The sequence below is a fragment of the Penaeus vannamei genome, chromosome 14, assembly GCF_042767895.1.
Source record: "Penaeus vannamei isolate JL-2024 chromosome 14, ASM4276789v1, whole genome shotgun sequence".
Taxonomy (NCBI): domain Eukaryota; kingdom Metazoa; phylum Arthropoda; class Malacostraca; order Decapoda; family Penaeidae; genus Penaeus; species Penaeus vannamei.
Window position 1 is genome coordinate 35,794,569 of NC_091562.1, and position 5,000 is coordinate 35,799,568.

At 46.0% G+C, this 5,000-nt stretch overlaps 1 protein-coding gene across 6 annotated transcripts in view; it reads left to right on the plus strand.

Annotated features, from left to right (window-relative positions):
* Positions 1-5,000, plus strand: part of LOC113814998 (orphan steroid hormone receptor 2) — a 214,340-nt gene that overhangs the window by 49,305 nt on the left and 160,035 nt on the right. The gene's annotated exons all lie outside the window — the stretch shown is intronic.

Here is a 5,000-nt window from a genome sequence, read left to right on the forward strand (position 1 = left end):
TCCTCTTTCTCCTCTTTCTCTTCTCTCTCTTCTCTCTCTTCTCTCTCTTCTCTCTCTCTCTCTCTCTCTCTCTCTCTCTCTCTCTCTCTCTCTCTCGTTCTCTCTCTTCCCTCCCTTCCTCCCTCCCTCCTCAGCTCCCACTCATTTCGAATTCTTCTTTTCTCAATCTTTATTCCCGATTTACTTATCGTTTGAATAGAGATAGAATTGAATTGATTGAAAAAAATCCTGCGTTAGGCCTATGGGAGTCCGGCATTGTTGTGGTAGAAGCGTCGTTGTAATAATTATATAGGTCTAGCCAGGTACTCCGGAAGCCTCTGTGATGAAGGGCTTACAAGGTCATCTTCAGGGGTTATGACTTTCTCCGTTCATCGTCTCTTTGTTTCATTGGTTATCGTAGTCATCGTCATCGCCTTGATTTCATATTCGTCTTCATCGTCATCATCATCATTTTCATCACTGCCATCACCATCGCCATCATCACTTTCATTATCATAATCGTCATAATCATTTTTTCTTATTATTCATCGTCTTCATCGCCATCGTCATCACCACCGTCATCACCTTCCTCACCATCATCACATCACCATCATCATCATCATCACAATCATCATCACAATCATCACATCATCATCACCTTCTTCACCATCATCACATCACAATCATCATCATCATCATCACATCATCACATCATCACATCATCATCACCTTCATCACCATCATTACAAAGGATGACAGACCACCGCCCCGCCACTGCACATCCGCTCCTAGAATTAACTCCCTGTCTCTTAAGGAAATGAAACGACATTTAGCGTGGGCGTGGGCGGGTTTGGTGAAGGGTGGGGGCGGGGGCGGGGGGAAGGTGGATGGATGGGTGGTGGCGGGGAGGGGGGGAGGCGGAGTACGGGAAGAAGGAGGGAGAAGTGAAGAGGATGCATCTTATGCCTATTCTTGGTTGTCCCTTTTTTTTCTTCTTCGTCTTCTTTGTTATTATTCTTCATTTGCTTCTTCTTCTTCTTGCTATTGCTCTTCATCGTCGGAGCCTCCTCCTCCTCCTCCTCCTCCTCTTTCTTCCCCCCTCCTCTTCCGTCATCTTTCCCCTTCCATATTTTCTTCTCGTCCTCCTCCTCTCCCCTTTCTTCTCCCTCCTTCCTCTCCCCTCCCTTCCTCCCCCTTCCCCTCCTCTTCCACTCCTCCTCCCTTTCTTCCCCTTCCCCTTCCTCCCCCTTCCCCCTCCCCTTCCTCCCCCTCTTCCCCCTCCTCTTCGTCTCCCCCTCCCTTTCCTTCCCCCTTCCCCTTCCTCCCCCTTCCCCCTCCCCTTCCTCCCCCCTTCCCCCTCCTCTTCCTCTCCCCCTCCCTTTCCTCGCCCCCTCCTTTTCCTCCCTCCTCCCTTCCATCTCCCCACCCCACCCCACCCCCCAACGCAAGAGGTTTCGCTATTGTCACAATGTCTTATGTCTTCGCTAATTAGGTTAATGGGTTGATGTTGAGGGGTTGAGGTTAGGGGGCGGGGTGGGAGGAGGGGGGTGGGAAGCTGCATTGTGGGGGAAGGGGGTGATAGGTGGGATAGAATGAGATTTAAAAGGAGGTTGATTAAGGATGTGGTGTTTTTTTTGTGTGTGGTGTGGTGTGGTGATGTTTGTGTGTGTGCGTGCGTGTGTGTGTGTGTGTGTGTGTGTGTGTGTGTGTGTGTGTGTGTGTTTCGTGTGTATATGTATGTGTTTGTATGTGCTCTCTCTCTCTCTCTCTCTCTCTCTCTCTCTCTCTCTCTCTCTCTCTCTCTCTCTCTCTCTCTCTCTCTCTCTCTCTCTCTCTCTCCTCTCCCTCTCCCTCTCTCCCTCTCCCTCTCTCCTCTCTCCCTCTCCCTCTCTCCCTCCCTCCCTCCCTCATCCTTCCTCCTCGCCCGTCTCACCATAAATGCAACAAACCCTTTCGCTTGACCCTGATGTCACCCCCCCCCTCCTTGCATGACCTCGCTTGTACACAAAACAATGGACATTATTCACGCCATTATATGTCTCCTCTCTCTCTCACTCTCTCTCTCTCTCTCTCTCTCTCTCTCTCTCTCTCTCTCTCTCTCTCTCTCTCTCTCTCTCTCTCTCTCTCTCGCCTCCTTTCCCTTTCCTATCTCTTCCCTTCCATTTTTTTCTCTGCCTTTCCAGCTGCAATCTTATCTTCCTTCATTTTCTCCCCTGCTTAAAAAATGCTTGTTTCCTCCTCATTGTCTTCCAGCCCTTTATTTATCTCCAAGAGGAAGAGGGAGAAAGAGGAGATATGGATGAGGAGGAGGATGGGGAGTAGGATCTAAGGGGCAGGGGAGGAGTAGGAGAAGGAGAACAAGAACAAGAACAAGAACAAGAAAAAAACAAAAAGAGGAGGAGGAGGAGGAGGAGGAGGGTAAGGAAGGGAAGGGAAGGGAAGATGAGGAGGGAAAAAGAGAACAACGGTGAAGTAAGAGGAGGAGAGAAGCGAAGAGAAAATGGGATAAGGGGAAGGAAGAAAAGGAAATGGAAGGAGAAGATGGAAAGGCAGGTAGAACAAGAGGGGAAGAGTCGGAGCAGGAAGGAAGGGGGAGGGGGAGAAGAGGAGGGGAAGGAAGGGAGTGAGATATTTGAATCTATTTATAACACGTGTTCTGACCTCGTCACCCCGTCGGCGAAGGGATGGCCATGTCTCCCTCTCGATTGCAGTACTGGCTTGAGGGGGAGGAGGAGGAGGGAGAGGGTGAAAGGGAGAAAGAGAGAAGGTGGAAAGGGGAACGGGGAGGGGGAGGGAGAAGGAGAAGAAGGAGAGGGAAAGGTGAAGGAAAGGGATAGGTTAAGGAGAGAGAGAGAGAGAGAGAGAGGAAAGAGAGAGAGTGAGAGAGAGAGAGAGAGAGAGAGAGAGAGAGAGAGAGAGAGAGCGAGAGCGAGAGCGGAGGCGCTTTGTCGCTACCGGAAGGTAAGTATTTTCTCGCTCTTACTTTCGGTAGTTGTCTTCATAGAATCGCTCTCTCTCTCTCTCTCTCCCTCTCTCTTTCTCTCTGCCTCTCTCTTTCTCTCTGCCTCTCTCTCTCTCTCTCTCTCTCTCTCTCTCTCTCTCTCTCTCTCTCTCTCTCTCTCTCTCTCTCTCTCTCTCTCTCTCTCTCTCTCTCTCTCTCTCTCTCTCTCTCTCCTCTCTCTCTCTTCTCTCTCTCTCCTCTCTCTCTCTCACTCCCTCTCCCTCTCTTCTTCTCTCCCTCCCTCTCTTCTTCTCTCCCTCCCTCTCTCTCCTCTCTAGCTCTCTCTCCTTTTCCCACACCCTCTCTTCTTCTCTCCCTCTCCCTCTCTCTCTTCTTCTCTCCCTCCCTCTCCCCTTCTCTCCCTCCCTCCCTACTTGCCTCCCACCTGCCTGTCTCCGCAAACGACCTTCGGCTCGATACGAAACGACCCGTCCCTCTCCCGCCACAAAGCACGTAGCAGCTGTGCCCGTAGCCCGGTTTCCCTTGCATCCCGAGTGGAATAGGAGCGGCCGTAGGTAGAATAGGAAGCGGCGGCCACCACGAGGTCCTATCCAGGATGGGGACGCGACCTCGGCCATGGCCCCAAACCTGCCGCGCGCGTGTGACCTCTCGTCGCCCGCCCGCAGGTAGGAATAATGGTAGTTGTTGGTTCGTTCTTGCGTCGGGTTTTCGGGCTGGGTTGGGGGTGAAGGGGTTGGCGGTGGGTGATCGTCTTTTGTTTTTGTTTTGGGGGGTCGGGGTGGGGTTTTTGGCGGGTTGTTGCTGGTATGGTTTTGAGGTTTATTATTGGTGGGTTTTGAATGATGTTGAGGTTGTTATTATTTAGTGTTTTTAAATTATTATTTTACGATCATTTTCAACATCATTTTTTATGTTATTTTATTATTATCCTCATTATCATTGCCATTATAGTTTTATGGCTACCTACAAGTACATAGTACAAATCATTACCCCTCTCCCTCTAAATAGATAAATAATAATGATAATATTAATGAACATCACAAAACAATTATAATCACTCTATCTCTCGCTCATCTGTATGAAAACACCCCCCCCAAAAAAAAAAAATAAATAAATAAAAACATATATAGATAGATAGATATAGATAGATAGATAGATAGATAGATAGATAGATAGATAGATAGATAGATAGATAGATAGATAGATAGATAGATATAAACCATCATTTCTCCCTCCTCCCATCATTCTTTTTTTTCTTTTTTTTTCTTTTTTTAACATAATCTACCGCCCTCGTAACAAGGCCTTTTTGATTACCGTTGCGTGGTCTGCCTCACCTGGCCCGTCAGAAGCAGCTATGTCGCCCCACACCTGTATGTAGCGGGTCGTGGCCAGGTGTTTTCCAAGGCTGTTTCCTGAATACGAGAGACACGAAATTGTTATTATATATATTATTATTATTATTATTATTATTATTATTATTATTATTGTTATTATTATTATTATCATTATTATTATTGTTATTGTTGTTGCTGTTATATTTATTATTGTTGTTATTATATTATTATTATTATTATTATTATTATTATTATTATTGTTATTATTATTATTTTTATATTTATTATTGATAGTACTAGTGGTAGTAGTATTTTTTTATGTGTGTAGATTATTTATTAGTCACGGGGTGTTGTATGTGTTGCTTTTTAATTAGTGTTGATTAATTAATACAGAGTTCCCGCGCATCCTTGAAAACTTAAAATTTAAGGTCTTCTGTCGCAGATCTTAAAATGTGTCTTAAATTTTCCCTAAAATGTCTTAAATTTGCCCTTTGTTCGCTTAAATTTGCATATATCTGTTGCCAGCGCAGGCTCCCGTCGCGATTCACTCACTCGTGGGTCTCTACGCAGCTTGGTCGAAAATCATTTGTCAGGAACATTAGACCTTGACCTTTACTGATCGACGCGACCAATTGCGGGTGGGCCATGTGTAAAAGATATATAATAATGATGATGATAATAATGATAATAATAATAATAATAATAATAATAATAATAATAATAAT